Here is an 18,336-nt window from a genome sequence, read left to right on the forward strand (position 1 = left end):
CCGTGCTCCAAGCCCTGAGGAAGAGCTGGACATCCTCACACTCGCCCAAGCTGAGGCAGCTCTCACGTAGGGACAGAGCTGCTGCAGCATTTAACAACACTTAGAAATCACCCCTGCCTTGAGGGCGTCCAGAGCTGGGAGAAAGCCCTTCCCACCACCCTCTTGGATTTCCCTCCCTGCCCCTGGCTTTGCTTCCAGCTTGGGAAGGTTTGTCCTGGGGCCATTTCAGCAGCACGAAGGGCTTTTCCAACCTCAGGGGTTCCACGGGAGCCCAGTGACTGACCCAGCTGCGCACCCAGGCACACGGATCGATTATCCTGCCGTGAGCCAGAGCACTCCAGGGCATCCTTGGAACAGCTGCGGAGAGCGGGAAAAAGACACAGCTGCAGCACCGATCCCGCTCCCTGCTTTCCCAGAGGGGCAGGAACACCATTTCCTCCCGAGCCTGAGAGCTCCCAGGGAAATCCCTGTTAGGGTGGCACTGAAGGTGCCACATTTCTGGCACCCTTGCCCTAGAACCACGGCCCAGCAGATTTCTGTGGGAGCGGGGATTGTTGCTGCAGCTCAGAAGCTGCACATCCCTAAAGCATTTCCTTAGGGACACGAAGCTCCCCGCGCGCATGTTGTAGTCCAGTTTGTAATTTCAGCGTCTTTCAAGAGAGTTTAAATAGCAATGAGGCGACTCGGTGCCAGCACAGCATTAGCTACGGGACATCGGGAGACTCACCAGACGACATTCTCGGCAGAGCCTCCATTCTCAGCGCTCCAGCTGCAGCGTTCGCATCTCTCACGGACTCCGAGCTCCGTTTCCAGGGCTCCCATCGGGAAACCGGCGGCCGCTCCCAGATGCAAATGCCCAGGGCACCGCCGATCCCAGCCCCTGCTCCCTCTCCCCCCCGGACCCCCCTTCCTCCAGCCTTTACCCCTTTTAGAGCCACGGCCCCGCCCAGGACACAAACGGAGGCTCCCAGGTGCCTCCTGAGACCCAAATCATTCCAGGGGCATCAGGAAATCAAGAGAAATAAACTTTGTAGCCATGATTTCATGTGTTTTGACTCTTCACATGGATAGTCTTAAGCCGTACTTTGTCATCATTTGGTCAGCTCATGAGGTTTTTTAGTTTTTAAAATTGTGTTTTCTCGAGGCAGAGAAACTGCAACTATCTATCTTTGAGTAGAGGAGCACATACAAAATGTCAGGGTGAAAGATTACTCATACCAGTGTGAAAAAAAACGCTAATCGCTTGGTTTTTAAAATTTTAAAAGTTTAATAATAATAAAATGGCTATAAAAATAATAATATCATTAGAGTACTAAAGCTTAGAGTTAGGACAATTACAAGACAATAAAAAAAGTAAAGAATTACGGACGTCCGGATGTTCTCGGACATTAAGCTACGAAAAGCATGACTTGTGAATAAAGGAATCACCCTTAAACTAATATACTTGTTGCATATTTATATATCCTTTATGGTTATGAATGCATTCTATTTTAAACAAGAAACTCTGTTTGTTGTATGTTAATTGTTTCCTTTAATCCCTTGGTGTCTTCGAGTAAGGCCTGAAGAAATTAGCTTCTTCTGATAAGAAGCCATAAATTCCTCTCCTTTGGAAGATTTAGGTGTTCTTTGAAGTAAGTATCTCATTCCTAAAAAAAAAACTTCCCCACCTACATAGTCTCTATTTTAACATTATGTTAGAACCTAAAACTGTATTTAACACACTACTTAAGCAAATGAACACAGCATAACTTTCTAACATTACACTTATAATATTCATTATAGCCTTTGAGAAAAGCCAATCATAAAATATGCATTTTTCACACCAGCAAGGACAAGGAGGTATTGAAGGAGACTGTTGAAGGAGAGGTAAAGTCTTAAATGCTAAAACTGAAGACAGAGCATCACTAAGTCAAATAAAAGATTTGTCTATTTGCTTTTAAACTGATACAAAGCAAGACAAAGTAAATTATTATAACTACTTCAAATCTAGTTGAAAATGTGCTGAGGTGTGCATTAAGACAAAGGTGGAAGTTTACAAGTTACAAATGCTTAAGACACTTCTTGCTAGGGATAGATAGCATTGCATCCATTCCTGAAAGATTTGCATCTCAAAAAGATATGGCATATGAATTCTTAAATTAGACCAACAATGACATGCACCCAAAAAAGAAAAACATTCTCTCTTCTCCCTTTCTTTTCTGCTTTCTTGTCATAGAGTGTGACTAAGGAGAAACGAAAAGAATCCATGAGTGACAGAGCTGATTCCAATCAATCCTCCCCGATGGAGTGATCAAAGGCCAACTGTAGTGGACCAAACAGGGCTTTCCCCTTGGAAGTGTATTCCATCCCGTCGAGATCAGCACAAACACAAGGGATGAAACCGACTTCCCACGGCTGCCATCCAAGCTATGACACTGTAACTCAGTACCACCTGCACATTTTTTTGCTTGAATCCTTAAAGTAATGATTCTCTCCATCTCCATCCCTTAAAATCCAATTCTGTCAGCTTTTCAGTGTTCAAAAATGAACTAGTTAAGATAGCACTGAGGAAAGAAAGAACACAATAAGCATATTTTATTGTGTAAGTAAGTAGATTTGAGATGGAATTACTAAAAGGTAAGCATACATGGACCCCCCCCCCACACACACAGTTGTCTTTTTGCAGTTGCACTTAAGGATTGTACTTCAAATATGGTTACACAGATATCTTCCCCCCCTCCACATTGACTGCCTCTTAATATTAGAACCGAATCTGCCACAAAATTACATGAAATAAAACAGTGAGAAACATACTTGAGAATGACTGTTGTTTACAAAACAGGTAATTTATAGTATACAATTACTGATAAGGTAGAACAAGAGTTCAAAAACTGGACTGCTTTACAAAGCACTTCTTCAAACATCAATTTTGGATTATTGCTGGAAGGTACTAAATGGTCTGTTATAGACTAATTTACAGACATTCATAGAATAGTGAAAAACGCATGCTTTAGAAACCTGGGACATTTCATGCCTTTGTGCTAGCAGAACATGAAGTGATTGGCATTTTTCAATGTAGGTTAGCAGCATTTAGAGTTTTTATTCTGGTGTACTAACTGATTCTACGTATTTTTTCTCTTTTTTTTCAGGTGATTTTTCATCTTCAGGTTTAGTCCATGGAGGGCTGTGAAACTTCTGTAAAGGTAAAAACATGGTGTATAGAATACATATATACATAAACAGAAATAAAAAAGTCTGTTAAAATTCCATGGCAATGGAATTGTCCCTAGAAAAGGGTCCTGATCTCTAAGAAAGCATCATTAACAACCTTCACAGTGCAAAACCATACAAGTCTGATGCTACATACAGCTTCATATCACTGCATATTTTATGTATATATGTATGAAAACAACCACATAGGTATTTAATATTTAATTATTTTGGATAACTCTCCTTACTCCTGCTTCCAGGGCTATACACATCACACTGTCAAATTAAGTAATTTGACTACTAATTCATTTGACTACCAGCTTTCCAAATATTTCATAGTTTGCAAGTTGTTACCAGCCAGAAATCATTTTGAACAGGTCAATTGCAATCAGACACAGACAAAGTCTGAATTAAGTAGTCTTCTCTTTTGAGACAGAACTTGGTGAAGAATGTGTAAGTATACTTTAAGTAACTGAATCTCATGAGACTTTTTAGTAAAACCCCACAAATTACTCTGGAAGAGAATACCTGAAAGCTTGTCTCTGTTTCTGCTGCTTCCAAACGAGATGTTGAATCATTACGATTCCCCAGACATGTCTTGGCAACCTGTCAATAGAAATGTCAGAGATAACTACTTCATATTTTTTCCAAAAATATTCCGTTAAAAAAAAAAAAAAAAAAAAAAAACCCAAAAAAAAAACCACCAAAAAAAAACCAAAATACCAAAAAAACCCCAACAACAACAGCAAAAAACCAACCCAATTTGGGTCTTCTTTTAAGCCTACTTAATGAAATGGAACTAAGTTTTCATAGCTAAACTTATCCCAGACTCCCATCATCCCTGTAACAGTCTTCAACAATACAGTCTTGTGACAGCGAGTTTAACAACTTCATACTTACCCAGCTTTTTTTCTTCGTGTTTAAATCTCATCACCAATAGTGAAGTTTACTTCTACAGGTGGTCCTAGGGAACAGAAAATTAATTACAAGTGCCTTTTATGGGTGAGGAAATAGTAACAAACAGTAGAAAATCAGCATTAGTTAGAACTTCTCTATTACTATTCTCTTGGCTATACTCTGGATCTCTTAGGTATAATAATCCCTGAATAGGAATATAAAGTCACTGAATGGAGAAGTCAGGTGACTCTCAAGGCAGAAAATCTTGCTGCATTACTTCCTGTCATTTTATTCAAGAAATAATGTCATATTCTTTGCCAATATGTTTTTTAATATCTGGGAAAGCAGAGTTGCACAGCATAAATAAAATTAATTACAAAGTGGATTTTTGAACTAAGGAGATCTTCAGGTATGAAACCAGAGATTTGCTCAACACTGGAAATTCTACTGTATTTAAATCCAAGTCCCTTCAGGAGTAGGATTAAGGATGCAATAAGAAAAGGAACTGAAAGATTAAATGCAGTCAAATATTCATAATACTTGGTCATTGCTCTAAAATGAGTTCACATTGGAATTTCTCTACTTGTTTTGCTATTAAAAGTGACACATTTAAATGGAGTGAAAACTACAAGGTTTTTTTAAAGTTTTGAGTCAGCAAGACTCTTTCCAGTGTAACAGTGGGAGGGGTTTAGTCATGTTTAAGCTACTGAAGGCAGCCTCTGAGATGATGCAGATGGATTTGATGTGGGGAACTCTTTCTCATATTTTCCCACTCTAGACAGTAGAAATAAAAATTGGATTCATGTAGGGAATAATCAAGGCAGTATTGATTAAAATAAAGTCTATTGATAAAGCACCTACTCCTTTTATGACAAAAAATCAAACATCAAACAAACACGTGGTTTATGTCTTAGATAAAGACTAAAAAGTCAGATGACAGGGTAGCAATTTTTCGTAGTCTTGAAATACTTCAAAACCTTATACGTGTGGTCCTGTCAAAACTTCCATTTAAATTATTTACTCTTAATTTAGATTTAAAAAAAAATATTCCAAGCTGAATTATCCTCAGAAAAAATGAAGATTTAGGTGACTTCTAGGTGTGTGGCTTGAGGACAAAAGATACTCTAGGTCCAACAATCAATAGTATTGCAAAATGTGTAATAAAGAGGATAGAAATAATGCTAATTAAATATGATAATTTACATAGCCAGAATTTTCTCTGACTGTACCTACTAGAACATGAAATCAGGTGACCTATTTCACCAACATCATTTATAGGAGATAGGAAGCAAAAACTATTAATTGCATTAGTAAAGCTAAAGGTCAACTTCTTAAGACATATGCAAAGGAAAAAGAAAAAAACAACCCCGGTCTGCTTTAGAGAAAAGAAAAGTGAACAATAAAACAATGCTGTATGAGTGAGTAGTCTTGCAGTGTCTTCATAGGCCAGACAACAAAGGCTATCTTGATAGGAAAAGAGCAATAAAGATTAAGTCTGTACTATTTCACATTTGTTCACTCAGAGATCTTCTCCTTTTAGTAGCACACCATATGGATCACTGTTGGAGAAAGACAGGGACTTTTTCCTAAGGATGTCTTTATGATGTTAAAGCATAACATATTCATTATTGACTCCTTATCACTGTGAAACATTGTATATCATTACCAAATAAATTACAGCTTGAAAACAACAACAGTTCAATAGCCAGGACTGTAACCAGCTCCTGTGGACGAGGTGCAAACACACACACACACAGAGGGCTGGGTTTAACAGAACATAAACTGAATCCCACACACATATGACCTCAGGCATATATATATATAAATACATACATATACATACACCCCCACCTGTGTGTATTTATGTGTTTTTATATGTCTATATCTACATGCATATATAAACACATAAATATGCAAACACGCATAACACATATATCTTTGTGTCCCTCAGCTAAAGATCAGTGACAGAATATAAACTCAATGAACTAGAATACCTTCCACACCCTTAGGTGACAAAGGAAGCAAAATATTAAACTTCGGCTATTGTTGTTAGTTCCCTCTATGCCAAATAGTGGATTGTTTTGTATGTTTGTCCGTCAGATTTCCTCCCATGAGAGGTACAATCATTACCAATGGACAGAATGAGAGCTCGACATGGCAGAAACTATCAAAAAGCAAAAACTATTTGCTGTGTTGCTTTCCTCAGCTTAGCATGCAGCCCAATTAACAAATTATCTGTGTGTGAAATTATGGCTATAAAATCTGCATATTGATTGGTCACGTACACAAAATTTGGGAAGTTATGGTATTCAATTGTCCTAGTAAACAGCACTGCAAAGCTGGAGAGCTTCACAGCTGGATGTATAAATGACAAAGGTGGATAAACAAAGGGTGCATCTTTATTACTGTGAGAACCCCGGCCTTGCTCTGGGGTCTCATGTGGTGGTGAAATTCCTCCTCCCACCCGTGCTTCCAAAGAAAAACTCCGCAGGCTTTAGCTGTTCGGTCTCAAGGCAGTTTATCGCTAGTTATCTAACAGATTATGTTCTTGGACTGCGGCTGTTTGATCAGCGGCCTGGGTAGAGGCACACACACCCCCTGACATCCTCTCGATCTGCTGCCTTCTTCGTCTCCCTCTCCGCCCAGGGCTGCTGCTATCTTTTATAAGATATATTACGTATAACACGTTTATAATTATTCCCCAATACCTACTACCTACGTTGCCAAGTGTTTTTCTACTCTAAACCAATCTGTGAGTGCCAACATCACCAAGAACATGGAGGTAAGGAAAAAGAAGGAGGAAGAACAGGATCAGCCCACTTTCCTCCATCTTAGAACTTCTGACCCCCATGTACATGCGTTAAAACCCCCCTGTACAATACTAAAAAAATTTCCCCTCTACTTTGTAACTACTTTTACTATACTATCTAACCTTTTGTGATTGCTTGTTCCACCTCCAAAGTTGGCAATTCATTCCATGGCTCAAACTCAAAATCACAGCTGTTTTTCAGCTGTCTGCCAGGGTCTAGAATGCCTCTGACCAAGGCCTGGAACCTCTAAAAATGTCTGAGAGACATTTTGAGTTCCCACATATTAGAAAAATTTTAACACGCCAGTCAGAACTCAGCATGTCCAGTGGCTATTGAATCATGCAACTTTACCTGCGAACAGCTGAACCATGTAAATATAAGTATTTTCTACGGCATCAACTCAGCAAATCAGAACTGGCTTTATGGTCAAAAAAACCATAACAATTTAAGGTCAAATAATCAATTCACAAGTGAACAGGAAATCAAGTTTAAATAAGTGGTATTATAACAGTTTTTGCAGTTAGAAAATCATTCTGCTGCTCCTAAAGAGCATCATCCAGATTTAGTTGACCAGACATTGGAGTTTCAGTGTTCCTGTGCATCACTGCTCCTCTTGGCTTCATAGGGCACAAAAAGCAGATAGGGAGGTTGTTTGTAAAGCACGATGGGGGAGAAAGTACTGGGTTAATTCTGAAGAAAAGAAACCAGATACAGGAGAAAAGAATGGTGCGGTTAGATCAACTGACAAACTAGTTATCTTAGTTGTCAGGTTAGGTTCACAGTTTACTCAAAGACACGTCTTATCAGATTTGCTCATGAATTTGTTACAGATCTGTACTGGGAGCTGCTTTAATCACTGTTTAGAAGAAAGATACAGAACAAGAAGTATGTGAAATGTGCATATACCTTCTCAGAAGACACCTCTGCAGTTTTTCATACGCTTTTCCTGTTTTAGATCAGTGTGCTAAGGGGATGGTTAAACTCAGATGATGTAACTTCTTATGACCTTCCTCTTCCTAGTCCTCATTTACAGAATCAAATTTCCTTTAAGGATTTTATTGGCTTGAAATTTCATTATAAAAATGGTTATTTTTTTCTCTTATTACACCCTTTGGAAAACAATTGGAGAGTGCAATTTGATCAAAGCTCTGAAACAGATTTAAGAAAATAAAGCAAAATGCTGTAGTTGCTTAGAAACGTATACAATTTTGGCTCCAATACAGAATACCCTTTGTCGTTGAATGATTAATGAACATAGAGTGTTTTTTTATTGCAGGAAATTAAGGCAGTAAATAAAAAGCACTACCACTTCTATTTATCAGAGAAGATTCTGTAAGGACAAAGCAAAAAATCTAATAAGAGAACAAAGAATAATTTTATAAGTTCTTTGATGTTGTAGCAATACCAAGCAGGTAGTTAAAAATGAGATGTTATATGCATAAGAATTCTCTGACACGAAAAGGCAATTAAGTAAATTATGGTGTAAAAGCCATAATCCCAAAAGCTTTTGGGAAGACAGAAAAGGGAAGGAATACAGGGGGAAAAGCTCTGCAGAACTCTGGTTCTGCACAGAGACTTTCAGGAGTCAGACATAAGAAAGCATCTCCGGATAAGGCTAAGAAAAAGTAGTACTGACAAGATGCCTCTAATAAAGTACAAATAATAAAAAGAATGGAAACTTTTACAATACCAAAGGTAATTTGGAGGGGGGGTTTTGATGAATTTCAGATGCTGTATCACAGGATATTCTACCTACTTCTGGCTATTGCTGGTCCTATGCCAAATTTCATTACAGATAAATATCAGCAGCGTCTAATTTCCAGATTTGCTACTCTGTATCCCATTTGCCAATAACTTTTCATTTTTTGTATTTCAGTATTTGTTCTAATGTAAATGACACTAATTACTCTGAACAGGCATAAGCCCCATAAATACAAAATTGCAGAAAGATCACAAATTTAAGATAGAGATGCTTAGCCATACAGACTTAAAAATACCAGTTGGAACCAGCAACTAACCATTTTGCTTTATTTTTTGCCTCAGTATCTATAAGGTTGCATGTTCTTCTCTAGTTAGTCTTCACTACCTTAATTCTTTCTAAATAGAAATCACATTTTATTTATCAGAGACACAATAAGAGGACCTTTGTGAAGTTCTGAGAAAGGATTACTGAAATAATAGGTTTCTAAGCAATGCAGTTTCTAGTACATCTTCACAAATATTACTTTGAAATGCTGCATTACAACCTTAACCATCCAGCCTTAATCTTCCTTCATTTGAATGCAAGAAGCTGTAAAAACTTCAGAAAAAATGACACAGTCAAGTAATGAAAAAAACAATTAAAACTCTTCCTAAGTGTTGCATTTTCTCCAAGTGATAGTGTTCACAGGTACAAATGGCAGCTTTGACTTACCAAAGAATTAGGATCCTTTGGGTATAAATTCCTTCCGGTACTTTCAGAACTTAAAGTGGTATTTCTAATGCCACTATATGTAGGCTAATTGTAGAAAGAAGATTTTTATTTCAGTTCTCAAAGCTAATAATTTGAATTCCTTGTGCCTTTCGTCTCTCTAGGTTAATGTGAGATGATGATGATGATGATGAAGAAAAGGTTGCTAACCAATGTCATCACCTGCACTATTTTTATGGCCTGTTAAGATGGACAGGGTGTCTGTCTGCTGATGGACTAAACAGTTAAAAATACAAGCTGTTAGAAGGACAAAAAACAACCACCTAAATAAGTAAACCACCATCTCAATAACTAAAACCTTGATTTTATGGAAAGGTGAATCTTTTAGGTGTCTTTGATTGCAATACTTGATGCAGAAATTAAATACTGGTTTGACTTTTGAAATATATTACCAGTTATTTTCTTTCCCTTTCTCTTTTAATGTATTCACTTCTGTATAAAAGAGCTGTTTAAAATGTTTGATACAAGTATTTAGCCTAAGAGGAAGAAAAAGAGGAGAGAGTGAGGAGGAGAGCGTAAGAGGAAGAAAAAGAGGAGAGAGTGAGGAGGAGAGCGTAAGAGGAAGAGTAAGAGGAGAGAGGGAGGAGGAGAGCGTAAGAGGAAGAAAAAGAGGAGAGAGTGAGAAGAAAGAGGAGAGAGTGAGAAGAAAGAGGAGAGAGTGAGAAGAAAAACTGAGAAGAAAAGGAAGAGGAGAGAGTGAGAAGAAGAAAGACTGAGAAGAAAAGGAAGAGGAGAGAGTGAGAAGAAGAAAGACTGAGAAGAAAAGGAAGAGGAGAGAGTGAGAAGAAGAAAGACTGAGAAGAAAAGGAAGAGGAGAGAGTAAGAAGAAAACAAAGCAAGAAAAAGAAGAGTCAGAGATAAAAAGAAAAACCAAAAAAGTCAGATTAGAAAGAGAAAGGCAGAGAAAGAGGAAAGAAAGGTGGGGTAAAGAGAAAAAGAGTGAAAGACAATCAGAAAAGGAAGCACTTGAAATGAAAGAGAAAAGCAAATAGAGAGACAAGAAAAAGAAGAAATAGAGCTGAAAACCTACAGGAAAACAAATGGAGAGACTGAACACAAGGTAGGGTTCAAGAGAGAAAGAAATAGAGAGTTAGACAAAAAAGTTAAAGTTGGACAGAAAAGGAAAAAGGGTCAGAGACAAAGACAATGATAGCAAGTGTTAGAAAGACAAAGGCTGACAAAGAGAAAAAAAAGAAGAAAACATAGTGAAACCTAGATTGAAAGAGACAAAGAGACATGGGGAAATACATGTAGAGGAATGGAAGAAAATAGACAGGGTGAGAAGGAAATAGGGTTAGAGAAACATAGAGATGTCTTAGAAATGGAAACAAAGGAAAACACAGCCAGAGACAAAGAGTTACACATGGAAGGATAAAGTGAGGAATAGACTAAAGAGGAAAGTAAGAGGCAAAGGGAGAAAAAGGGTGAGAATGATACGACTCAACCACACCAAAGAAAGACAGGAGATGAATGGTGGGCAGGACAGAGGGTAAGAGGCATCATTATTAGGGCTGATTAATCTTTATTCCCTTAATTTAAACTTCAGCAATACACAGGGAAACAATGCATACAAATGCAAGTACAGAGACAAATACAACAAAGAATACATCATACCTAGGCACACAAGTACAAGTCCAATTTACATACAGCAAAATACATCAAAATACAGGAACAACTGCAAAGACAGAACAATATAATGTATTACAAGGAAAATACATATTGACACAATATAACCGTGTCTCCATTTCAGAAAAGTCCACAACACTTTTATTGTTATGACGCACCCGGAACAAAAACGGCGCAAAACGCTCCGCCGACGTGCACGCCCCCTTCGCGTTACGCACAAACTCACATTCACGGCAACTCGCTCCAGAGACTCCCAAAAAATCCTCCTGCCTGATGAAAACCCCCCCTGAAAGGCAAAGGCCATACACACAAGGTTGGAACTGCTCCACACACACACACACACACACACACAGCTGCAGACACAAGCACACACAAACTCTCACAGACAGACACAGACAGTCACACTCTCACACATTCTTCTGCTGACACGCTGGCTGCCACCCTTACGTGAAACGCTGCACTGAAGAATATGCTTAAACGCTTCTTCTGACCGCAGGACCTCCATGTCAAATGGTAGATTCCAGGAAATTCTGTAGGGACCCGGGGACCTACGAGACAAGGGGAGGCGGTCAGTGACTGACTATCTGAGAGCTAGGAGCTATACCAACTCTGGGCCCATCAGTGTTGTACCCCAAACCCCGTAGAGAACAGATGAACGGCAAAGCTTTATAACTGCTCTACCTGAGCGTGACTACGTGCCCGGGCAAGGCAGCTCCGATCACAATTGCCACAACAGAGGTGCATACAACATAAGCCATCGTAGGTACATACAGTATAAGCACAAACAACATAAGGCAACGTAGGTACATACAGTATAAGCACAAACAATATAAGACAACATAGGTAGGCGCAACATACACACATACAATAGAAGCCGACACAGGTAGGTGCAACATAAGTGCATACAATGTAAGCCGACAGAGATACAAGATACAAGAAAACCCGCCCCCAGGACTGGGACTCTCTGCCACTGATTGGAGTTGTCAGCATCTGAAAGGAAGTTAGGACTAGTGTCAAACGGCTGCAGGACAACTTAGCATCACCAAACATGTTATGTCAATCTCCCCATACAATCTAGAGCCCAACTACACCCTGCAAATGACAAATTTCAAGTCCCCAGGACTTGTGCTATTACAGGCTATGCAGCAGGGCAGAGCAGTTGTGGGACAAATACGTGCAGACACCCGTGACACAGGACAGGGAGAGAGAGCTTTTGAGGAGAAGAAAGGACCGAGAGACCCAAAGAACAGAGTGCACCAGAGACAAGTGACAGGACACACACCAGAACTGCTCTGCCCTGAGCACCTCAGCACTGTGATCAAAACAGACACTTTCCCTTTAGCTGGCCTAAGGGGACACTTCTTGCACATCCCTGCCCCCAAACCTGATCCTAAAGGCCCTCCCAGCACCCCGCTTTCACCCCCTCTGCGGGCCTTAGCCCTCCACTTATCTCTCTGGCATCTGGGGATGAGAATCCACGTCGCCTGGCAATGGAGGCTGCCTCGCCTGCGGGGAATGTCCTATGGTCACCGGGCTGTGGTCCCGTGCTCAGCTACAATCGAGAACACCAAACATCACTGCATGATCTTAGCTGCACAATGGACAAAACCCAGCAATCCTGCTACTCACCATTCTCCTGAGAACGCTCGGGCCGCACACTTTGGCCAGGCTCAGAGGCTGCCACCGTCATCGCAGGGTCTGCCTGGGTTAAGAAGAGACAAAGAGACTCGGCATTGCTGAAACACGAGTGGACCTTGGCTCCCCCTCCCTACCTCGGCGACTCACCGCAACTCCTCAGCCATTGCCAAAGGCAACTCTGATGCAATCTTGAAATACAAAATTTCAAGGCTTCATCACAGAGTCCTGCAATACTTCCTGAGAGCTCACAAGCACAGGAAATCCAGGCCATCAGCTGTTGGTGACAGGGGCTTGGCATACTCTGAGTGGATTCCCTAAAGCACACAAACAACAATGGATGCTTACAATTACACCAAAACCTGAAACCTGAGCAAGAACAACTGCTTCTGTCCACTGCTCACCTGGCACACAGGGCCTTGACTGCTGCTACCTGCCTGGACCTCCTAAAAATAAAGGCAAAGAACACTGCTGTAACACAGTCACCCTTTAGGCTTCCCCTGCAAATGCAAACAATGACTGACCTGATCATGGCAACACCCTCACCCCAGGACTGGGGCTCTCTGCCACTGACCTGAACTGTCTGCATCTGAAAGGAAGTTAGGACTAGTGTCAAACTGCTGCAGGACAACTTAACAGCACCAAACATGTTATGTCAATCTCCCCATACAATCTAGAGCCCAACTACACCCTGGAAATGACAAATTTCAAGTCCCCAGGACTTGTGCTATTACAGGCTATGCAGCAGGGCAGAGCAGTTGTGGGACAAATACGTGCAGACACCCGTGACACAGGACAGGCAGAGAGAGCTTTTGAGGAGAAGAAAGGACCGAGAGACCCAAAGAACACAGAGTGCACCAGAGACAAGTGACAGGACACACACCAGAACTGCTCTGCCCTGAGCACCTCAGCACTGTGATCAAAACAGACACTTTCCCTTTAGCTGGCCTTAGGAGACACTTCTTGGACATCCCCATCTCCAAAACTGACTCAAATACCCCTCCTGGGGAGTCCCAACCTGGCACCTCTCTTCCATCCCCTCTGTGGGTTGTAGCTCTCCACTTATCTTGCACATATCTGGGGATGCAAATCCCCATCAGGGGCAGAACGAGGCCTCGTGCCTGTCTGGGAAGTTCCAGTTGTCACCAGGCTGTTATTTCTTGCTCTGCCAAGAGAAAGAAAACCAAACGTCAGTGCACCACCTTAACAGCACATGGGCCAGAACCTGACAATTCTGCTACTCACCGTCTCCCAAGAAGTCTTGGGCCACACACCTCAGGCGCGCTTGGATTCTGACACCGTCATCTCAAGGCACACCTAGGTTAAGGGCAGACAAGGTGACATGGCATTGCTGCAACTTGAGGGTACCCTCGCTCCTCTTCCCTGCCTCACCACAACTCCTTGCCCATTCCTGTGGGTTACCAGGAGGGGACCTTGAAATGCAAAATTGGAAGGCTCTGTCACAGGGTCCTGTAATGCTTCTGGCAAGACCACACGTGCATGAAACCTGGTCCATCAGCCAGTTGGAGACAGAGGTATGAGTACACTGAGTGGATTCCCTAAAGCACACAAACAACAGTGGATGCTTACAGTTCCACCAAAAGCTGAGCAAAAACAACTGCTTTGGTCCACTGCTCACCTGGCACACTTGGCCTTGACTGCTGCTATCTGCCTGGACCACCTAAAAATAAAGGCAAAGAACACTGCTGTAACACGGTTACCATTTAGGCTGCTCCTGCAAGTGCAAACAATGACTGACCTGATCATGGGAAAACCCTCCTCCAGAACTGGGGCTCTCTGCCACAGATTCGAACTGTCTTCATGTGAAAGGAAGTTAGGACTAGTGTCAAATGGCTGCAGGACAACTTAGCATCACCAAACATGTTATGTCAATCTCCCCATACAATCTAGAGCCCAACTACACCCTGCAAATGACAAATTTCAAGTCCCCAGGACTTGTGTTATTACAGGCTATGCAGCAGGGCAGAGCAGCTGTGGGACAAATACGTGCAGACACCTGTGACACAGGACAGGATGTGACAAACCAGGGGACAGGACAGGGAGAGAGAGCTCTTGATGAGAAGAATATCTGCAAGGACCGAGAGACCCAAACAACACAGAGTGCACCAGAGACATGTGACAGGACACTCATCGGAACTGCTCTGCCCTGCATGCCTCAGCACTAAGGTCAAAACAGACACTTTTCGCCTTTAGATGGTCTAAGGAGACACTTCTTGGACGTCCCCAATTCCAAACTGACTGAAAAACCCCTCCTGGGGAGTCCCAACCTGGCACCTCGCTTATCACGCCCCTCGGTGGGTCATAACCCTCCACTTATCTTGCACATATCTGGGGATGCAAATCCCTGTTGGGTGCAGAAGAACGCCATCTCCCTGTCTGGTAAGTTCCAGCTGTCACCTCTTGGTCTGCCAAGGGAAAGAAAACTAAACATCAGTGCACAATCTGAACAGCACATCGGCCAAAACCTGGTAAATCTGCTACTCACCATCCTCCTCAGAATGCCCGGGTTCTTGGCCCTCACACTTTGGGCGTGCTTGGATTCTGACACCGTCATCGCAGGGGACACCTAGGTTAAGTGGAGACAAGGCAACATGGCATTGCTGAAACACGAGTGGAATCTCATTCCCCCCCGACTCACCGCAACACTTTGGCCATTCCCTCAGGGCTACCAGGATGGGACCTTGACATGCAGGATTGGAAGGCTCCATCAGAGGGTCCTGTAATGCTTCCAGCGAGATCACAAGGGCATGAAACCTGGTCCATCAGCCAGTTGGTAACGGAGGTATGCGCACTCAGAGTTGATTCCCTAAAGCACAAAATCAAGAATAAATGCTTAGAATTGCACCAAAAATTGAGACCTGAGCAAAACCAACTGTTCCTGTCCACTGCTCACCTTGGACACTCGGCCTTGACTGCTGCTATCTGTCTGGACCACCTAAAAATAAAGGCAAAGAACACTGCTGTAACACGGTCACCCTTTAGGCTGCCCCTGCAAATGCAAACAATGACTGACCTGATCATGGCAACACCCTCACCCAGGACTGGGACTCTCTGCCACTGATTGGAGTTGTCAGCATCTTGAAAGGAAGTTAGGACTAGTGTCAAATGGCTGCAGGACAACTTAGCATCACCAAACATATTAAGGCAATCCCCTAATACAATCTAGAGCCCAACTACACCCTGCAAATGACAAATTTCAAGTCCCCAGGACTTGTGCTATTACAGGCTATGCAGCAGGGCAGAGCAGTTGTGGGACAAATACGTGCAGACACCCGTGACACAGGACAGGCAGAGAGAGCTTTTGAGGAGAAGAAAGGACCGAGAGACCCAAAGAACACAGAGTGCACCAGAGACAAGTGACAGGACACACACCAGAACTGCTCTGCCCTGAGCACCTCAGCACTGTGATCAAAACAGACACTTTCCCTTTAGCTGGCCTTAGGAGACACTTCTTGGACATCCCCATCTCCAAAATTGACTCAAAAACCCCTCCTGGGGAGTCCCAACCTGGCACCCCTCTTCCATCCCCTCTGTGGGTTGTAGGTCTCCACTTATCTTGCACATATCTGGGGATGCAAATCCCCATCAGGTGCAGAACGAGGCCTCGTGCCTGTCTGGGAAGTTCCAGTTGTCACCAGGCTGTTATCTCTTGCTCTGCCAAGAGAAAGAAAACCAAACGTCAGTGCACTACCTTAACAGCACATGGGCCAGAACCTGACAATTCTGCTACTCACCGTCTCCCAAGAAGTCTTGGGCCACACACCTCAGGCGCGCTTGGATTCTGACACCGTCATCTCAAGGCACACCTAGGTTAAGGGCAGACAAGGTGACATGGCATTGCTGCAACTTGAGGGTACCCTCGCTCCTCTTCCCTGCCTCACCACAACTCCTTGCCCATTCCTGTGGGTTACCAGGAGGGGACCTTGAAATGCAAAATTGGAAGGCTCTGTCACAGGGTCCTGTAATGCTTCTGGCAAGACCACACGTGCATGAAACCCGGTCCATCAGCCAGTTGGAGACAGAGGTATGAGTACACTGAGTGGATTCCCTAAAGCACACAAACAACAGTGGATGCTTACAGTTCCACCAAAAGCTGAGCAAAAACAACTGCTTTGGTCCACTGCTCACCTGGCACACTTGGCCTTGACTGCTGCTATCTGCCTGGACCACCTAAAAATAAAGGCAAAGAACACTGCTGTAACACGGTCACCCTTTAGGCTGCCCCTGCAAATGCAAACAATGACTGACCTGATCATGGCAACACCCTCACTCAGGACTGGGGGCTCTCTGCCACTGATTGGAGTTGTCTTCATGTGAAAGGAAGTTAGGACTAGTGTCAAATGGCTGCAGGACAACTTAGCATCACCAAACATGTTATGTCAATCTCCCCATACAATCTAGAGCCCAACTACACCCTGGAAATGACAAATTTCAAGTCCCCAGGACTTGTGCTATTACAGGCTATGCAGCAGGGCAGAGCAGTTGTGGGACAAATACGTGCAGACACCCGTGACACAGGACAGGCAGAGAGAGCTTTTGAGGAGAAGAAAGGACCGAGAGACCCAAAGAACACAGAGTGCACCAGAGACAAGTGACAGGACACACACCAGAACTGCTCTGCCCTGAGCACCTCAGCACTGTGATCAAAACAGACACTTTCCCTTTAGCTGATCTAAGGGGACACTTCTTGCACATCCCCATCCCCAAAGCTCATTGAAAATGCCCTCCCAGCACCCCGCTTTCACCCCCTCTGCGGGCCTTAGCCCTCCACTTATCTCTCTGGCATCTGGGGATGAGAATCCACGTCGCCTGGCAATGGAGGCTGCCTCGCCTGCGGGGAATGTCCTATGGTCACTGGGCTGTGGTCCCGTGCTCAGCTACAATCGAGAACACCAAACATCACTGCACGATCTCAGCCGCACAGCAGCCACAACTCAGCAATTCTGCTGCTCACCATTATTCTCTTGAGAACGCCGGGCTCCTCGGGCCGCACGCTTCGCCCACGCCCTCCTGGCAGGGTCTGCCTGGCTGAAGAGCAGGCGAGGTGAGGCGGCGTTCCCAAAACTCGAGTGGACCCTGGTCCCCCTCACTAGTAGTTCCCCCACTTACAGCAACTCCTCGGCCGCTCCTGAGGCTCCCTGGTGTCACCTCCAAGTGACAAAGATCAAGGCTTCGTCGCAGAGCCGTGTGCCGCTCCCCGAATTCCCAGGAGAGCGAAGGAGCGGCTCTGCGGCCGCTTGCAGGGGGGACTCGCTGGTACACGAGTGGACTGCCTAACGCACACAAACATGAATGGATACTGAGACTTGCAGCAGAGACACTACAGCTGCAGGCACACAAATTCATAAATAATTAAACTAACAAAACCCCAAAATTCTACCAAAATATTAATTTTTTTTACCCAGTATCCAAATTGCCAAATAGATTAACAGAGACACCCTGTCCTATCCCCTCAATAACGCCTCTAAAATCTATGCCAAACAAATCCTGAAAACTAAGAAAACCCTGCCTGTATTGAAATAAAAACAAAAAAAAGTCTTGTAAACGTTATAAATTCATTAACCTAACACATCAGAACCATAAAAATATTAAACCTTTATGAACACCAGTACGCACGACCCTCGTTTCAACGTATAAAAGTAAAGCTATCCCTACTACTAACCTAACACAAATATCACAAAATATAGC

The 18,336-nt window shown here is 43.0% G+C and overlaps 1 long non-coding RNA gene across 2 annotated transcripts; it reads right to left on the minus strand.

Annotated features, from left to right (window-relative positions):
• Positions 1–1,243: 1,243 nt before the first annotated feature.
• LOC144248646 (uncharacterized) lies at positions 1,244–11,739 on the minus strand. Of its 2 annotated transcripts, XR_013341960.1 has the most exons (5): positions 11,440–11,739; positions 4,090–4,153; positions 3,718–3,795; positions 2,998–3,174; positions 1,244–2,543 (listed from the first exon to the last, which is right to left on the minus strand). It is a non-coding gene; the product is annotated as an uncharacterized LOC144248646 (long non-coding RNA). The 2 variants fall into 2 exon arrangements; XR_013341959.1 differs by having other exon boundaries at positions 1,244–3,174; positions 11,440–11,737.
• Between the last annotated feature and the right edge of the window lie 6,597 nt (positions 11,740–18,336).

This window comes from Lonchura striata, unplaced genomic scaffold, assembly GCF_046129695.1.
Source record: "Lonchura striata isolate bLonStr1 unplaced genomic scaffold, bLonStr1.mat Scaffold_225, whole genome shotgun sequence".
In the NCBI taxonomy this organism is placed as follows: Eukaryota; Metazoa; Chordata; class Aves; order Passeriformes; family Estrildidae; genus Lonchura; species Lonchura striata.